At 36.7% G+C, this 20,771-nt stretch overlaps 1 non-coding gene across 1 annotated transcript; it reads right to left on the bottom strand.

Annotated features, from left to right (window-relative positions):
- Window positions 1–13,167: 13,167 nt before the first annotated feature.
- On the bottom strand, window positions 13,168–13,275 carry LOC112745687 (small nucleolar RNA R71). The gene has a single exon (XR_003173602.1). It is a non-coding gene; the product is annotated as a small nucleolar RNA R71 (small nucleolar RNA).
- Window positions 13,276–20,771: the final 7,496 nt, after the last annotated feature.

Below are 20,771 nucleotides of genomic sequence, written 5' to 3'. Positions count from 1 at the left end.
CATTTATTACTTTTTAATTATATTATTTAATCTTTCCTCTCTCAAAGAGATTAAATGTATCAATAGCAAATAGAAAAAATGTTGGTTCTTTTTTAATATTTGTCTTGTATTTTTGTATTAATACTAACTAACTTTTTATATTTTTTTTAGTCTATCTAGTAACATTTTTCTAAAAAAAAAATATTGTCTGAATCTTTGTTTACTATAATATACTAGGAAAAAGAAGTGCCACACATTAAATTGACCTATTTGGTCTAGTTCTCAAAACCATAAAAATTTCAAATTTAGATTGGTCTCCACTCTCAAAACCAAGAATGGCAACTACTCAAATGAAGATGGCAAAAACATCTTTTCATGAAGATGCTTTGTTTAAAAATGTGACTTATTATTTAGCCACACTTTAAACAAAGACAACATTTTTAACATATAAAAACTAACCATACAATCCATCATCCAAGGATCAAAATAAAGAAAACATTTTTATATTAAGACAATTATAAAATCTTTATAGTAGTATCCACCTTTAACTATATTATTTAGTCTTTCCTCTCTCAAAGAGATTAAACGTATCTGATATGACTGTTATAAATCAGTTATATATATTATAACTCGGCTATGAACGTTATAAATCGGTTATCAATAACAAACATCAAAGCAAATATCAAAACGCTCGAATAATATGCAATTACTCTCCGTTTAAAGGAAAATTACTCGAAAACATAAATGTTATCCTTTAATCTCAAATATAAAAAGAAGTTAAGACATTGATTTGAGATACGGCAATACAAAGCATATTATTCACTCATTAACTTGAGCGTTGGAGTGCCTTTTACAGGTACCCACCCGTTGTTCTCCTGTTGCTGAAGTATAACTCATCTTGATAGAAAGCTCCTAGTTACTCACCGACGGACGATGTATACACCGGCCAACCTTCACAAGAACAAGTGGCGACCACCGTGGGGCCTAGAAACAAAACCCTTTTTTCTATAGGTCCTAAATCTTATAGATTTCCTCATTGCTGACCAATCTCCCCCCATACTATACGAACTTCTTCGGATGGTAACAGAATTACAACAGGCTAATCAGCGCATGGCAAAAGAAACTCAAAGAATGGAAAATCAAATAGCCGAGATAACTAATACTTAGATTGCTAATAATGGTGATCACAATGAGCAAACAAATGACGAAGAAGAAAATTCTAATCCAATGCATTTCTCTAACACTTAGCAACTAGAAGGAGATCAACCATCCAATGAAGATGATGAATTGGATAATGCAGCCAGACCATTTACGGCAGAAGTCATGAATTTTCAATTGCCTAGAAACTTTGTATTACCAAGGACTCTGACTCCCTATGATGGCATGAGTGATCCAAAAAAACAAATAAAAAAGTTTTCGCTCCATGATGATACTAAACGGTGCTTCCGATCCTATCTTTTGTTATTGTTTTTCTACTTTTTTAGGCGGCACTTGATTGGTTTTCCTCTTTGCCTGTAAATTCTATTTCACGTTTTCAAGAGCTTGCCAAGTTATTTGAAGATCAGTTCGCTGCTCTTTCATATATTTACATGACTTTGACATTTGAACACTCTCAAACAAGGACAACATGATAGCCTACATGCTATAAGGAGTGGACTGTGTCCAGGAAAGTTCCAAGAGGCTATCACAGTAGCCAAACCCAGAACCTTGGCCAAGTTTCGCGAGAAAGCCAAGGGTCAAATGGAGATTGAAGAGCTACGCCAAGCTTGGAAGTCAAAAAAGAGCCAAAGCAATAAGGATGACAAAGCTCGGGATAATAAGAAACCTTTTTGGTTAACACCGTGTTACAATTCTTATACCCAATTCAACACCAAAAGGGAGAAAATAATAAAAAAATACTGAATAAAAAACTAATCAAACCTCCTCAAAAAGTTGAAAATTACCAAGATCTGAAGAATGTAGATAAGTCGAAGTATTGTGCCTTTCACCAAAAGCATGGACATACTACCGATGAGTGTGTCATAGCCAAAGACTTGCTAGAGCAACTAGCTCAGCAAGGACATTTAGATAAATACATCAGGGGCCATATCCAAAAGCGTACAACACATTTAATCGATCAACCTTCTGCGAGGAAATCTTCTAGCGACAAGGACAAAGTAAATCTTGCCCAACCTAATCAACCCCGAGTGTCATTAATTGTATATCTGGGAGTTTTGCCAGTGGCGGAACCACAAGTTCGGCCCGAAAATGCAGCTATCGAGCTATGCTCGCCGTTGAAGGTACCATGAACAATCCACAACCTCTGCCCAACTTCCCAGAGATGGCTTTCCAACCATCTGACTTCCATTCAACTGAGATCAACTTGGATGACCTAGTCATTATCTCCATTCAACTGGTGGATCTAATAGTCCGCAAAATGCTTTTATATCCCGGGAGTAGTGTCGATGTCCTTTTCTACTCCACATTTAAAAAAATTAACCTGAGCGATAACACACTGCAACCATCCGCTGGAGACTTAATTGGATTTTCAGATGAACAAGAGTAGCCTGTCGTGGGATCTGTGTGGTTACAGACCACACTAGGTGAGAATCCTCTAACAAAAACTAGATATTCAATACCTTATGGTTGGTTGTTTCAGTCCTTATAACTTAATCCTTGGCTGACCTTTTTTAAATAAGTTCGGTGCTATAGTGTCAACAATTCATCTCTGTGTTAAGTTTCATGTGCAGGACAATCTTATTGCCACAATTCACATTGATAACTATGAAGCTCGGCATTGCAATAATGTCAGTCTAAAATAGTCTATGGCCAACCGAGCTATAGGTGCGCAGACAAGCACGAATCTATTCATTAAAGTCTGGGGGCATTTGCCCCCATTGAGTTCTTAGATAAAAAATAAATATATATATATCTTTATTGTAATGTATGTGTATTTTCTCTTACATTTAAAAAAATTATTTATGCATTGAAAAATTTTATATTATTAAATATTAACATAACAATAAAAATTATTGTATTATATAAATTTAATTTATTAGTATTCAAAAAATCAAATTTACTCATAATAAAAAAACAAAAAACAAATATAATAATAATAATAATAATAATAATAATAATAATAATAATAATAATAATAATAATAATTCGCATATATTCATACAATTAAAGACATGTATGATGGGGCCACAACTAGTGTGAAGACTCAAGTTGGTGTGACAGAGAAATTTTCTATTGGTATAGGATTACACCAAGGATCATTCTTAAGTCCATACCTTTTCATATTAGTCTTGGAAGTACTCATAGAGCACATCCAAGAGCCTGTGCTATGATGCATGCTTTTTGCCGATGATATCGTTCTTATGGGAGATTCAAGGGAAGACCTAAATAAGAAGTTGGACTTATGGATAAAAGCTCTAGAAGTGTTTTGTCTGCACGTAAGCCGTAGCAAGACGGAATATATGGAATGTAAATTCGGCCTGAGAAGGAAAAACTCTAATATAGAGGTAAAGATTGGAGAAAACATTATACGAAAAGTTAAAAGTTTTAAGTATCTTGAGTGCATCATACAGGATAATGGAGAGATTGAATAGGATGTAAATCATAGGATCCAAACAGGTTTGTCAAAATGGCGGAGTACATCTGGTTTTATATGCGACAAAAAAGTGCCTTTAAAACTTAAAGGTAAATTCTATCGCACTGCTATAAAACCGGCTATACTTTTATGGTACGGAGTGTTGGACGGCCAAAGGGGAGAACAAACAAAAGCTAAGTGTGACAGAGATGAAGATGTTGAGATGGATGAATGGTTATACGCAATTGGATAAAATAAGGAACGAAGATATAAGGGAGAGAGTTGAAGTACCACCTATTGTGGAAAAGATGGTAGAATCACGTCTCAGGTGGTTTGGACATGTGAGAAGAAGACCGACAGAACACTCAGTCAGGAGGGTGGATGAGATGAAAGATGGACAAGGGGTGAAAGGCAGAGGAAGACCTAAGAAGACCATCCATGAGGTGGTCCAATGAGATTTACATGTAAACAGTCTCTCTGTAAACATGATACATGACAGATCTCAATGGTGTCGTTTGATTCATGTAGCCGACCTCACCTATTGGGACAAGACTTGTTGTTGTTTATTTGGCCATAGTAAAAGACCGTACTCTAAAAAACGTAGATTAATAATAAAATATAAATTATGAATAAAATTAAATATCTAAAAGAAGAAATAATTATATTAATGATTATAACTAATATTAATTCAAATGACACTAAATTTTTTAAATTTACATAAAATAATTTTTTTTAAATCTCAATTTTACAATTAGTTGTATTCAAAGAATTCAAAATAAATAAAAGTTACTAGACTAAAAATACAACAATTAACAATACATAGTAGATTAAAATATAGATCTTTAAAAATAAAAAATATTAAAAGTATATTAAAATTATAAATAAAAACTGAACTCATAAAAAATTATTAAATTCGTAAAATAAGAAAAAGTATCAAAATGATATATAATAAAATGAAAACAAAAAATAATTTTATAAAATTGATCAAAAATAATAAAAAAAATAAAACAATCTTCTAATAAATTTTTTGTTAAAAATTTAAATTTTAGATAAATTAAAAAAATTGGTATTAGAGTCAAAGTAACGATTTTAATAATATAGCAATACTTTTTAATAAAAATAATACTTTTAATCTATGTTATATGTCAAAAATTTGATACATGATAATTTATTTAATAGATGAGATTAAACGTGTTTGTTAATAAAGATGTTTTAAACCTTGCCTGAGTATCCACCGTTAAACAAAACTTGAGCTTTTAACTTAACTGAATTTGTTTGTAATCATAGAATCAAAATAATTGTTTTCCAAACTCAATGCATATACAAATTGTGTTTGTCTATATGTAATTTTCATGCAATTTATGGTATTTATAACTTTGTTTTGTTGTCAACGATATTCTCCAACTCGACAGGTCAAAAATTAATTTGTCGTGAATCTGAGCTCCATTTAAGGGTCTGCCGCTGACCAATGAGTTGCTGCATGTATAAGGCGGGATTCGAACCTCCGAGTGAGCTGGTCACTCGACCAACTCAAGTTGGTTTTATAGTATTTATAACTGTAACTTCATTTATAATTTCTTTTTTAAGTATATTGTAAATCAGTGACATATCATTTAAACGACAATTAAGCATCTAAAACTGCATTAAAATTAATTATAAACATATATGATTCAAAACAAATATCATTGAGTGGCATTAATTATCCAATTCATATAAATGACTATACGTCATTATCTTAGTTAACAAGATTATCTATTAATCATATAAATTAAACGAAAAGTATGAGTAAATAATTTTTTTAGAGATATGTTTGAGAGTTGGCATGGCATGCATAATAGACGACAATGGCAGAAAATGTGGATGTCAGTGTTCTTTGCAGTGATTTGGAACATCTAGTTGGAACAGAATGCACGAATATTCAAGAATACAAGAGCAAGTCTGGAGTTCATTCACACAAGGACGGTGATGAGTTACACAGAATGGCGTGGTGGTGATCCTGGGGGAGGCTGATGATAGCACTGGGGATGCTAGGGGTTGGTTTATTTTTTGGTAGTTCGTTATGTGTCTTCTTTATTTTGTTTGCTCCACTTTAATGTGTTGAGCTTCCTTTATTTCAAAAAAAAAAATAATTTTTTTAGATTGTTGTTTACAAACTCAACCCTAAACGGATAGAAAAACAAATGGCGAACCAAAATTCACATGAGTTTTTAGTCACAACAAATACAACTCATCAAAATACACCAAACATAACACACTAAAACAACTCACACCAAACATGCAACACATCAATAAGCTCATAAAAAAAGCACTATACACAATTATTTGAAAGCTCATCAAAATCAAGACCACTTCAAGTCCTTTGCTAGTTCTCAAAAGTTGTTTCATATATATGTCATTCCACCATATTATCTTGAGCTTATTATTAGATTTAATCACACCATTATCTCATTTATTGTTTAACTTATTTTTAATATATATTTTATACTAATAACTGATTTTGACATTAAAAAAAATTTAATATGGATTTAACATATGTAAAATTAAAAAATACTATCAGTTTTTGTAATTTTTTAAAAATATAAAAACTATTTTTAAAAAGAGAAATCAAAAGGTGTGATTAAATCTTTTTAATTTTTTTAAATAAAAAAATCAGAAAGTTTGATTTTACTTTATTTTTTAATTGTTGAGAAAAAAATTGGAGAGTACAATTTTAGTTTTTTTTTTTAATTTTTATAAAAGAATTCATATGATCTATTTTTTTATTTCTTTTAAGTGTTATTAAAATAAATTAGAGGATTCAAATTCTTGTTTCTTTCATGCATGGGAAAGTCCCACCCTACCATCACATGGTTACATTTCACCAAGTGTGCAGTGATATCAAATTAATTTGTGCTTGGTGCTAATGTAGTATAGTATAAATAATTTATTATAACACTTCTGGAATTGAATAACAATGAACAAAACTAATTTCATATTGTGAGGGAGAGAGAAAGAAAAGGAAGGTTAAGAAAAGGAAGGCTAAGAGTTATTATAGAAAATGAAGGCTAAGAAAAGGAAGGCTAAGAGTTATTATAGGAAAGTTTTATTTATATCCGTTGAAATTATAGCATATAACCACTATATAAACGTTTGTAGAATTTCAATTCAATCATCATCAACAATAACAACTACATTCACATCTTCTTTTCATATTATTATTATTTTATTTTATTTCCTTTTCTCTTTAGTAATTATATAGCGAGTGCATTATTGTGAGTAGTGTTCAATTTCATATTACTTTGTAGCTATTAGAAGTCAAAATTCCACTGCAGACTCAACAATTGGTATCAAGAGCCAACATTATATTATTCATTATTTGAGTGGTAAAATTCAATTTTGAATATAATGACTTCTACTAGTGGTAATGTCAAAGTAGGAAAATATGAAATCGAGAAGTTTAATGGGAAAAATGATTTTTCCTATTGGAGGATGCAGATGAAAAATCTGTTTATATCACAGAAGTTACACAAGGCACTAGCGGGAAAAGAGAAAAAAGCCGGAAGGAATGAAAGATGAGGATTGGGAAGAATTAGATCTTGAGGCACAGGCTGCAATAATCTTATGCCTTGAGAGGGATGTTGCTTTTTTGGTGAACGAAGAAGCAACTGCAGCAGGCGTCTGGTTAAAGTTAGAGAGTAACTTCATGACAAAGACTCTAACTAACAGGATCTACTTAAAATCCAAATTGTATACATGCAAGATGGAGGAAGGCACCTCAATCCGAGAATATATCAATAAGTTTGATAGGATCATATCAAACTTAAAGGATATAGATGTGAAGGTTGATGATGAAGACCAGGCACTCGTATTGTTACTTTCATTACCGAAATCCTATGAAAATCTGGTGCAGACATTGATGCTGGTGGGTGACACTCTGACCATGGATGAGACGAGGGCATCACTTTTAGCAGATGATCTACGTAAGGTTGTTACAAGTGTAATGTCATCTTCAAATGGAAGAGAGTATAATGATCAAGCACAAGGATTGTTCGCGGCTAGAGGAAGGACTAATGAAAGAGGAAAAGGTAATAAGCGTGAAAAGTCTAGGCCAAAATCTAGACCTCACACGGAGAGAACATGCTTTAAATGTGGTGAGGCTGGACATTTCAAAGCAAATTGTCCAAATAAGAAGATAACTTTCAAGAAACAGAACAACGACAACGACAATGACAACCCGAAAGAAAAGCAAGAAACAAGCTACGTCTCAAATGATGAGGAGGATTGTTACTCTGTAACAGAACAATCTTATGAAATCTCCGGTAAGTGGATTCTTGATTCAGGAGCCTCTCACCATATGTGTCCAAATAGGAAGTGGTTTACTACCTATGAAAGCATAAATGGTGGCACAGTTTTAATGGGCAATGATCATGCTTGTAAAACTGTGGGGTTGGGTACTGTAAGAATCAAGATGCATGATGGTGTCGTAAGAACCTTAAAGGATGTGAGACATATTCCAGACTTGCGGAAAAATCTGATCTCCATAGGTTTGTTGGAGAAAAATGGTTGCAAAATAGTTGCGGAAAATGGGGTACTAAAAGTTGTTCGTGGTTGTTTGGTAGTGATGAAAGGAGTTCGTCACGGTAATCTTTATTCTCTTTTGGGGACAACGGTTATAGGTGAGTTAGCAGTTGGAATCAGTGGAAGTAGAGATCAAACAGATTGCACGAGAATATGGCACATGCGGCTTGGACATATGTCAGAGAAAGGTCTATCATTGCTTTGTGGACAAGGTTTGCTGAAGAATATGAAGAAACCACAAATGGAATTTTATGAGCATTGCGTGTATGGAAAGGCACATAGGGTGAAGTTTTCTACAAGCAAGCACAAAAGCAGAGGGTTGTTAGACTACGTGCATACTGATGTTTGGGGCCCAGCTAAAGTTACTTCCAAGGGTGGTTCCAGGTATTTTGTTACTTTTGTTGATGATTATTCCAGGTATGTTTGGATTTACTTCCTCAAACATAAGAATGAGGTATTCGACACTTTTAAGCGGTGGAGAGCAATGGTTGAAAATCGAACGGGTAGGAAGTTGAAAACTCTACGACCAGATAATGGCACAGAGTACACGGATGGAGCTTTCCAGGAGTTCTGTGATCGAGAAGGCATTGCAAGACACTGGACAGTTAGAGAAACACCACAACAGAATGGAGTCGCCGAACGAATGAATTGTACACTACTTGAGAAGGCAAGGTGTATGCGCTCTAATTCCGGGTTAGGTAGAGAATGGTAGGCAGAATCGGTTGCTACAGCTTGCTACATAGTGAATCGATCCCCACATTCTTCTCTAGATGGAAACACACCTTATAAGGTATGGTCAGGGGAACATGCAGATTACGAGAAACTCAGAGTCTTTGGATGCACAGCCTATTATCATGTCAAAGATAATAAGCTTGATGATAGAGCCAAGAAGGCAATCTTTTTGGGGTATCCAAGAGGGGTTTAAGGCTATCGCCTTTGGAGTGTAAATGATTCTAAGTTTGTAATTAGCAGGGATGTTACCTTTGATGAATGATCTATGGTAGTGATGAGCGGATAATTTATACACTTTTTGGCATTGTTTTTAGTATATTTTTAGTAGAATCTAGTTACTTTTAGGGATGTTTTCATTAGTTTTCATGTTAAATTCACATTACTGGACTTTACTATGAGTTTGTGTGTTTTTCTATGATTTCAGGTATTTTCTGGCTAAAATTGAGGGACTTGAGCAAAAATCAGATTCAGAGGTTGAAGAAGGACTGCTGATGCTGTTGGATTCTGACCTCTCTACACTCAAAATGGATTTTCTGGAGCTATAGAACTCAAAAATGGCGCGCTTCCAATTGCGTTGGAAAGTAGACATCCAGGGCTTTCCAGCAATATATAATAGTCCATACTTTTCCCGAGTTTAGACGACGCAAATTGGCGTTCAACGCCAGCTCTCTGCCCAATTCTGGCGTCCAGCGCCAGAAACAAGTTGCAAAGTGGAGTTCAACGCCCAAAATGGCACAAAAGTTGGCGTTCAACTCCAAGAATGACCTCTGCACGTGTAACATTCAAGCTCAGCCCAAGCACACACCAAGTGGGCCCCGGAAGTGGATTTATGCATCAATTACTTACTTCTGTAAACCCTAGTAACTAATTTATTATAAATAGGACTTTTTACTATTGTATTAGACATCTTTTGATCATTTTTAGATCTCTAGACCTCCATGGGAGGCTGGCCATTCGGCCATGCTTACCCTCTATTCACTTATGTATTCTTCAACGGTAGAGTTTCTACACTCCATAGATTAAGGTGTGGAGCTCTGCTGTTCCTCAAAGATTAATGCAAAGTACTACTGTTTTCTATTCAATTCAACTTATTCCGCTTCTAAAGATATTCATTCGCACTTCAACTTGAATGTGATAAACGTGACCATCATCATCATTCCCTATGAACGCGTGCCTGACAACCACTCCCGTTCTACCTTAGATTGAATGATTATCTCTTGGATCTCTTAATCAGAATCTTCGTGGTATAAGCTAGATTGATGGCGGCATTCATGAGAGTCCGGAAAGTCTAAACCTTGTCTGTGGTATTCCGAGTAGGACTCTGGGATTGAATGACTGTGACGAACTCCAAATTCGCGAGTGCTGGGCGTAGTGACAGACACAAAAGGATAGTAAATTCTATTCCAGTATGATCGAGAACCTCCAAGATGATTAGCCATGCAGTGACAGCGCATCGGACCATTTTCACAGAGAGGAATAGGATGCAACCATCGACAAGGGTGATGCCTCCAGACGATTAGCCGTGCTGTGACAGAGCATTTGGACCATTTTCCCGAGAGGATTGAAAGTAGCCATTGGCACTGGTGACATCCTTACATAAAGCCAGCCATAGAAAGGAGTAAGATTGATTGGATGAAGACAGAAGAAAAGCGGAGGTTCAGAGGAACGAATGCATCTCCATACGCTTATCTGAAATTCTCACCAATGATTTACATAAGTATTTCTATCCTTCTTTTATTACTAAATTTCGAAAACTACATAACTATTTTATATCCGCCTGACTGAGATTTACAAGGTGACCATAGCTTGCTTCATACCAACAATCTCCGTGGGATTCGACCCTTACTCATGTAAGGTATTACTTGGACGACCCAGTGCACTTGCTGGTTAGTTATGCGAAGTTGTGAAGATATGTTTAGACCATGGTTTTGTGCATCCGTTTTTGGTGCCATCGCCAGGGAATCAATTTCGAACAATAATTCACAACCTGAGTAACAATTTCGCATACCAAGTTTTTGGTGCCTTTGCCGGGGATTGTTCGAGTTTGGATAACTGACGGTTCATCTTGTTGCTCAGATTAGGTAATTTTCTTTTTGTTTTAGTTTCAAAAATTTTTCAAAAACCATTCAAAAATTTCTCACCTTTTTTTGAAAAAAAAATGTTTTCAAAAATATTTTTTTCTTCAAAATTTTTTAGAATGAATTCTAGTGTTTCATGAAGCATGTTGAAGCCTGACTAGCTATAAAGCCATGTCTAAATTCTTTTGGACTGAGGCTTCCAAACCATCAGCATAGAGGCAAGTTACTTTGATAAGTAATGAGCAGTATATTCTCTGATGTTATATGCTAAAGCTTGGCTGGCTATTAAGCCATGCCTAACCTTCAGATTGGAGCTTTAGACTAAGAATGCTAGATTCCTGGAATTCATATTAAAAATTTTGGAATCCTTATTTTTGTTTTTCAAATAATTTTCGAAAAAAATACAAAAAAATTAGAAAATCATAAAAATCAAAAATATTTTTTGTGTTTCTTGTTTGAGTCTTGAGTCATGTTATAAGTTTGGTGTCAATTGCCTGTTCATCTTGCATTTTTCGAAAAAATTCATGCATTCATAGTGTTCTTCATGATCTTCAAGTTGTTCTTGGTAAGTCTTCTTGTTTGATCTTTGCATTTGCATGTTTTGTGTCTTTTCTTGTTTTTCATATGCATTCCTGAATTCTTTATGTCTAAGCATTAAAGAATTCTAAGTTTGGAGTCTTGTATGTTTTCTTTGCATTAAAAATTTTTCAAAAATGTGTTCTTGATGTTCATCATGATCTTCATAGTGTTCTTGGTGTTCATCTTGACATTCATAGCATTCTTGCATGCATTCATTGTTTTGATCCATAACTTTCATGCATTGCATCATTTTTCTTGTTTTTCTCTCTAATCATAAAAATTCAAAAATAAAAAAATATCTTTCCCTTTTTCTCTCTTAAAATTTCGAAAATTAGATTTGACTTTTTCAAAAATTTTTAAAATCTAGTTGTTTTTATGAGTCAAATCAAATTTTCAATTTAAAAAAAAATCTTATCTTTTTCAAAATCTTTTTCAAAAATCAAATCTTTTTTCAATTTTTTTAGTTATTTTCGAAAATTTCAAAAATATTTTTCAAAAATCTTTTTCTTAATTTTACATCATATTTTCGAAAATAACATCATCAATTAATGTTTTGATTCAAAAATTTCAAGTTTGTTACTTACTTGTTAAGAAAGATTCAAACTTTAAGTTCTAGAATCATATCTTGTGATTTCTTGTGAATCAAGTCATTAATTGAGATTTTAAAAATCAAATCTTTTTCAAAAACTAATTTCTATCATATCTTTTCAAAAATATCTTCTTATGTTACCTTTTTCAAAAAAGTGATTGCAAAATATCTTTTCTAACTTCCTAACTTCTTATCTTTTCAAAATTTGTTTCAACTAACGAACTAACTTTTTGTTTGTTTCTTACCTTTTTCAAAACCACCTAACTAACTCTCTCTCTCTAATTTTCGAAAAAAATCTTCCCTCTTTTTCAAAATTTCTTTTTAATTAGACTAATTATTTTATTTTTTATTTGAATTTTCAAAAAACTACTAACCTTTTTCAAAAACTATTTTCGAAAATCACTAACTCTTTTTCAAAAATTATTTTCAAAAATTCTCTCCTCCTCTCATCCCCTTCTATTTATTTATTCATCTACTAACAATAAGAAACCTCTTTACTGTGACATAGAGGATTCCTCTTCTTTTCTTTTTCTCTTCTCTTTCTTATGAGCAGGGACAAAGAAAAAGGCATTCTTGTTGAAGCTGATCCAGAACCTGAAAGGACTCTGAAGAGAAAACTAAGAGAAGCTAAATTACAACAATCCAGAGACAACCTTATTGAAAATTTCGAACAAGTAAAGGAGATGGCAGGCAAACCCAACAACAACAATGCAAGGAGAATGCTTGGTGACTTTACTGCACCTAATTCCAATTTACATGGAAGAAGCATCTCCATTCCTACCATTGGAGCAAACAATTTTGAGCTGAAACCTCAGCTAGTTTCTCTGATGCAGCAGAACTGCAAGTTTCATGGACTTCCATCTGAAGATCCTTTTCAGTTCTTAACTGAATTCTTGCAGATCTGTGATACTGTTAAGACTAATGGAGTAGATCCTGAAGTCTACAGGCTCATGCTTTTCCCTTTTGCTGTAAGAGACAGAGCTAGAATATGGTTGGACTCTCAACCCAAAGACAGCCTGAACTCTTGGGATAAGCTGGTCACGGCTTTCTTAGCCAATTACTTTCCTCCTCAAAAGCTGAGCAAGCTTAGAGCTGATGTTCAAACCTTCAGACAGAAAGAAGGTGAATCCCTCTATGAAGCTTGGGAAAGATACAAGCAGCTGACCAAAAAGTGTCCTTCTGACATGCTTTCAGAATGGACCATCCTGGATATATTCTATGATGGTTTATCTGAGCTATCAAAGATGTCATTGGATACTTCTGCAGGTGGATCCATTCACCTAAAGAAAATGCCTGCAGAAGCTCAAGAACTCATTGACATGGTTGCTAATAACCAGTTTATGTACACTTCTGAGAGGAATCCTGTGAGTAATGGGACGCCTATGAAGAAGGAAGTTCTTGAAATTGATACTTTGAATGCCATATTTGCTCAGAATAAAATATTGACTCAGCAAGTCAATATGATTTCTCAGAGTCTGAATGGAATGCAAGCTGCATCCAACAGTACTCAAGATGCATCTTCTGAGGAAGAAGCTTATGATCCTGAGAACCCTGCAATAGCAGAGTTAAAATACATGGGTGAACCATATGGAAACACCTACAATCCATCATGGAGAAATCACCCAAATCTCTCATGGAAGGATCAAAAGCCTCAACAAGGCTTTAATAATGGTGGAAGAAACAGGTTTAGCAATAGCAAGCCTTTTCCATTATCCACTCAGCAACAGACAGAGAATTCTAAGCAGAATCCATCTAGCTTAGCAAATTTAGTCTCTGATCTATCTAAGGCCACTGTGAGTTTCATGAATGAAACAAGGTCTTCCATTAGAAATTTGGAAGCACAAGTGGGCCAGCTGAGTAAAAGGATCACTGAAATCCCTCCTAGTACTCTCCCAAGCAATACAGAAGAGAATCCAAAAGGAGAGTGCAAGGCCATTGAATTAATTACCATGGCCGAACCCACAAGAGAGGAGAAGGACGTGAATCCCAAGGAGGAAGACCTCCTGGGACGTCCAGAGATCAATAAGGAGCTTCCCTCTGAGGAACCTAAGGAATATGAGACTCATCTAGAGACCATAGAGATTCCATTGAACCTCCTTATGCCATTCATGAGCTCTGATGAGTATTCCTCTTCTGAAGAGAATGAGGATGTTACTGAAGAGCAAGCTGCCAAGTTCCTTGGTGCAATCATGAAGCTAAATGCCAAATTATTTGGTATTGTAACTTGGGAAGATGAACCTCCCTTGTTCACCAATGAACTAAGTGATCTGGATCAACTGACATTGCCTCAGAAGAGACAGGATCCTGGAAAGTTCATAATACCTTGTACCATAGGCACCATGATCTTTAAGGCTCTGTGTGACCTTGGTTCAGGAATAAAGCTCATGCCCCTCTCTGTAATAGAGAAACTGGGAATCTACGGGGTGCAAGCTGCTAAAACCTCATTAGAGATGGCAGACAATTCAAGAAAACAGGCTTATGGACAAGTAGAGGACGTGTTAGTAAAGGTTGAAGGCCTTTACATCCCTGCTGATTTCATAGTCCTGGATACTGGAAAGGAAGAGGATGAATCCATCATCCTAGGAAGACCTTTCCTAGCCACAGCATGAGCTGTGATAGATGTGGACAGAGGAGAATTGATCCTTCAATTAAATAAGGACAACCTTGTGTTTACAACTCAAGGATCTCTCTCTGCATCCATGGAGAGGAAGCAGAAAAAGCTTCTCTCAAAGCAGAGTCAACCAAAGCCCCCACAGTCAAACTCTAAGTTTGGTGTTGGAAGGCCACAACCAAACTCTAAGTTTGGTGTCAAACCCCCATATCCAAACTCTAAGTTTGGTGTTGGGAGGTCTCAATAAAGCTCTGCACATATGTGAGGCTCCATGAGAGCCCACTGTCAAGCTATTGACATTAAAGAAGCGCTTGTTGGGAGGCAACCCAATGTTTATTTATCTAATTTTATTTTTGTTTTTCATGTTTTATTAGGTTCATGATCATGTGGAGTCACAAAATAAATAAAAAAATTGAAAATGGAATCAAAAACAGCAGAAGAAAAATCACACCCTGGAGGAAGCACCTGTCTGGTGTTCAACGCCAGAACAGAGCATGGTTCTGGCGCTGAACGCCCAAAATAGGCAGTATCTGGGCGCTGAACGCCCAAAATGGGCAGCATCTGGGCGCTGAACGCCAGAATTGCACCCTGGAGAAGAGCTGGCGCTGAACACCCAGAACAAGCATGGTTCTGGCGTTCAACGCCAGAAATGGGTAACAAATGGGCGTTGAACGCCAAAAATGGGCACCAACCTTGCGCTAAACGCCCAGAGTTGTGTGCAAGGGCATTTTACATGCCTAATTTGGTGCAAGGTTGTAAATCCTTGAACACCTCAGGATCTGTGGACCCCACAGGATCATCTCAGGATCTGTGGACCCCACAGGATCCCCACCTACCTCCACTCACTCTCTTCTCTCTTCTCAATCATCCTCTATTCCCAATAAACACTCTTCCCCAAAACCCTTCACCACTCACATCCACCCACTCTTCCCCATAAACCTACCCAATAAACTCCACCTACCTTCAAAATTCAAATCAATTTCCCACCCAAACCCACCCAAACCCACCCATATGGCCGAACCTTAACCCCCCTCCCTTCCCTATATAAAGCCTTCCATTCTTCCTCATTTTCACACAACACAACCCTCTATTCTCTTCTTGGCCGAAACACACCTCCCCCCTCTTCTCCATTTTTTCTTCTTCTTCTTCATCTAATTCTTTATTTTCTTGCTCGAGGGCGAGCAATATTCTAAGTTTGGTGTGGTAAAAGCATAAGCTTTTTGTTTTTCCATTACCATTGATGGCACCTAAGATCGAAGAATCCTCTAGAAAAGGGAAAGGAAAGACAAAAACTTCCACCTCCGAGTCATGAAAGATGGAAAGATTCATCTCCAAAGCTCATCAAGACCACTTCTATGATGTTGTGGCCAAGAAGAAGGTGATCCCCGAGGTCCCTTTCAAACTCAAAAGAAATGAGTATCCGGAGATCCGACATGAAATTCAAAGAAGAGGTTGGGAAGTTCTAACAAATCCCATCCAACAAGTCGGCATCCTAATGGTTCAAGAGTTCTATGCCAATGCATGGATCACCAAGAACCATGATCAAAGTAAGAACCCGGATCCAAAGAACTATGTTACAATGGTTCGGGGGAAATACTTGGATTTTAGTCCGGAAAATGTGAGGTTGGCGTTTAACTTGCCTATGATGCAAGGAGATGAACGCCTCTACACTAGAAGGGTCAACTTTAATCAAAGGTTGGACCAAGTCCTCATGGACATATGTGTGGAAGAAGCTCAATGGAAGATTGACTCCAAAGGCAAGCCGGTTCAACTAAGAAGATTGGACCTCAAGCCTGTGGCTAGAGGATGGTTGGAGTTCATCCAACGCTCCATCATTCCCACTAGCAACCGATCTGAAGTTACTGTGGATCGGGCCATCATGATCCATAGCATCATGATTGGAGAAGAAGTAGAGGTTCATGAAGTCATCTCCCTTGAACTCTACAAAATAGCCGAAAAGCCCTCTCCTAGGGCAAGGCTAGCTTTTCCTCATCTTTTCTGCCATCTATGTTACTCAGCTGGAGTTTCCATAGAAGGAGACATTCACATTGAGGAAGAGAAGCCCATCACTAAGAAAAAGATGGAGCAAGCAAGAGAGCCCATTCATGGAGCTCAAGAGGCGCAGGAAGCTCATCACCATGAGATCCCGGAGATGCCTCATATGCATTTTCCTCCACAAAACTATTGGGAGCAAATCAACACCTCCCTAGGAGAATTAAGTTCCAACATGGGACAACTAAGGGTGGAACATCAAGAGCACTCCATCATCCTTCATGAAATAAGAGAAGATCAAAAAGCAATGAGGGAGGAGCAACAAAGACAAGGAAGAGACATAGAAGAGCTCAAGGACATCATTGGTTCCTCAAGAAGGAAACGCCACCATCACTAAGGTGGACTCATTCCTTGTTCTTACTTTCTCTGTTTTTCGTTTTCTCTATGTTAAGTGCTTATCTATGTTTGTGTCTTCATTACATGATCATTAGTAGTTAGTAACTTTGTCTTAAAGTTATGAATGTCCTATGAATCCATCACCTCTCTTAAATGAAAAATGTTTTAATTCAAAAGAACAAGAAATACATGAGTTTTGAATTTATCCTTAAACTTAGTTTAATTATATTGATGTGGTGACAATGCTTCTTGTTTTCTGAATGTATGCTTGAACAGTGCATATGTCTTTTGAAGTTGTTGTTTAAGAATGTTAAATATGTTGGCTCTTGAAAGGATGATGACTAGGAGACATGTTATTTGATAATTTGAAAAATCATAAAAATGATTCTTGAAGCAAGAAAAAGCAGCAAAGAACAAAGCTTGCAGAAAAAAAAATAGGCGAAAAAAAATGGAAAGAAAAAGCAAGCAGAAAAAGCCAAAAGCTCTTAAAACCAAGAGGCAAGAGCAAAAAGCCAATAGCCCTTAAAACCAAAAGGCAAGGGTAAATAAAAAGGATCCCAAGGCTTTGAGCATCAGTGGATAGGAGGGCCTAAAGGAATAAAATCCTGGCCTAAGCGGCTAAACCAAGCTGTCCCTAACCATGTGCTTGTGGCGTGTAGGTGTCAAGTGAAAACTTGAGACTGAGCGGTTAAAGTCAAGGTCCAAAGCAAAAGAAGAGTGTGCTTAAGAACCCTGGATACCTCTAATTGGGGACTTTAGCAAAGCTGAGTCACAATCTGAAAAGGTTCACCCAATTATGTGTCTGTGGCATTTATGTATCCGGTGGTAATACTGGAAAACAAAGTGCTTAGGGCCACGGCCAAGACTCATAAAGAAGCTGTGTTCAAGAATCATCATACTGAACTAGGAGAGTCAATAACACTATCTGAACTCTGAGTTCCTATAGATGCCAATCATTCTGAACCTCAATGGATAAAGTGAGATGCCAAAACTATTCAAGAGGCAAAAAGCTATAAGTCCCGCTCATATGATTGAAGCTATGTTTCATTGATAGTTTGGAATTTATAGTATATTCTCTTTTTTTTATCCTATCTGATTTTCAGTTGCTTGGAGACAAGCAACAATTTAAGTTTGGTGTTGTGATGAGCGGATAATTTATACGCTTTTTGGCATTGTTTTTAGTATGTTTTTAGTAGAATCTAGTTACTTTTAGGGATGTTTTCATTAGTTTTCATGTTAAATTCACATTTTTGGACTTTACTATGAGTTTGTGTGTTTTTCTGTGATTTCAGGTATTTTCTGGCTGAAATTGAGGGACTTGAGCAAAAATCAGATTCAGAGGTTGAAGAAGGATTGCTGATGCTGTTGGACTCTAACCTCCCTGCACTCAAAATGGATTTTCTGGAGCTACAGAACTCAAAATGGCGCGCTTCCAATTGCGTTGGAAATTAGACATCCAGGGCTTTCCAGCAATATATAATAGTCCATCATTTGCCCGAGTTTAGATGACGCAAATTGGCGTTCAACGCCAGCTCTCTGCCCAATTCTGGCGTCCAGCGCCAGAAACAAGTTGCAAAGTGGAGTTCAACGCCCAAAATGGCACAAAAGTTGGTGTTCAACTCCAAGAATGACCTCTGCACGTGTAACATTCAAGCTCAGCCCAAGCACACACCAAGTGGGCCCCGAAAGTGGATTTATGCATCAATTACTTACTTCTGTAAACCCTAGTAACTAGTTTATTATAAATAGGACTTTTTACTATTGTATTAGACATCTTTTGATCATTTTTAGATCTCTAGACCTCCATGGGAGGCTGGCCATTCGGCCATGCTTACCCTCTATTCACTTATGTATTCTTCAACGGTAGAGTTTCTACACTCCATAGATTAAGGTGTGGAGCTCTGCTGTTCCTCAAAGATTAATGCAAAGTACTACTATTTTCTATTCAATTCAACTTATTCCGCTTCTAAAGATATTCATTCGCACTTCAACTTGAATGTGATGAACGTGACAATCATCATCATTCCCTATGAACGCGTGCCTGACAACCACTCCCGTTCTACCTTAGATTGAATGATTATCTCTTGGATCTCTTAATCAGAATCTTCGTGGTATAAGCTAGATTGATGGCGGCATTCATGAGAGTCCGGAAAGTCTAAACCTTGTCTGTGGTATTCCGAGTAGGACTTTGGGATTGAATGACTGTGACGAACTCCAAACTCGCGAGTGCTGGGCGTAGTGACAGACGCAAAAGGATAGTAAATTCTATTCCAGTATGATCGAGAACCTCCAAGATGATTAGCCATGCAGTGACAGCGCATCGGACCATTTTCACAGAGAGGAATAGGATGCAACCATCGACAAGGGTGATGCCTCCAGACGATTAGCCGTGCTGTGACAGAGCATTTGGACCATTTTCCCGAGAGGATTGAAAGTAACCATTGGCACCGGTGACATCCTTACATAAAGCCAGCCATAGAAAGGAGTAAGACTGATTGGATGAAGACAGCAGGAAAGCGGAGGTTCAGAGGAACGAATGCATCTCCATACGCTTATCTGAAATTCTCACCAATGATTTACATAAGTATTTCTATCCTTCTTTTATTACTAAATTTCGAAAACTACATAACTATTTTATATCCGCCTGACTGAGATTTACAAGGTGACCATAGCTTGCTTCATACCAACAATCTCCGTGGGATTCGACCCTTACTCACGTAAGGTATTACTTGGACGACCCAGTGCACTTGCTGATTAGTTATGCGAAGTTGTGAAGATATGTTTAGACCATGGTTTTGTGCATCCGTTTTTGGTGCCATCTCCAGGGAATCAATTTCGAACAATAATTCACAATCTGAGTAACAATTTTGCATACCAGGTAGCTTTGTCTAAAGATGTGGTGCCAGATGATGGTGATGTTGGAAAAATTTCAAATACTCAAGTGGTGGAGATAGAGTCTAAATACCAACAAATAGACTCTAATAATGTTCAGGTGGAGCATCCTAATGCTACTCGAGATGACGCAGAGGATAAACTTGATCATGAAGAAATTCAGCGAGAAAATGCACATGCATTACAACAGCAACAACAGGATTCTTTGGCATCTACTAGGCCAAAGAGGAATTATAAATTTGTTCAGAAGTTCGGGTCAGACAAGCCTTTGAGACATTATGGGCAGCTAAACTTGGTAGATTATGCACTCTCAGTGGAGGATGATGAGCCGGTCACCTTCAAACATGCTATCAAAGACAAAGATAGAGAGAGTTGGTTGGTTTCTATGGAGGAAGAGATGCAATATCTTCATAAGAACAAGACATGGGATGTGGTCCCATTGCCCGTGGGAAAGACTGAAATTGGTTGTAAGTGAGTGTATAAAAGAAAAGAAGATCCTACTAAGTCAGATGGTACAAGATTCAAAGCTAGGTTAGTAGCAAAGGGATTTGCACAGAAAGAAGGTGTTGATTACTATGAGATATTTTCTCCTGTGGTGAAACACACTTCCATACGGGTGTTTTTAAGTCTTGTCGCTCATGGTGATCTTGAGTTGGAACAACTAGACGTGAAGACTGCATTCTTGCATGGTGACTTAGAGGAAGAAATTTACATGTATCAACCTGAGGGTTTCAAGGTTGAGGGTAAAGAAAGTCAGGTATGTCACTTGAGGAAATCGCTATATGGATTGAAACA

This window comes from Arachis hypogaea, chromosome 14 (assembly GCF_003086295.3).
Source record: "Arachis hypogaea cultivar Tifrunner chromosome 14, arahy.Tifrunner.gnm2.J5K5, whole genome shotgun sequence".
Taxonomy (NCBI): Eukaryota; Viridiplantae; Streptophyta; class Magnoliopsida; order Fabales; family Fabaceae; genus Arachis; species Arachis hypogaea.
Note: the sequence above shows the minus strand (reverse complement) of the source record. Positions and strands in the feature narration are given on the sequence as shown.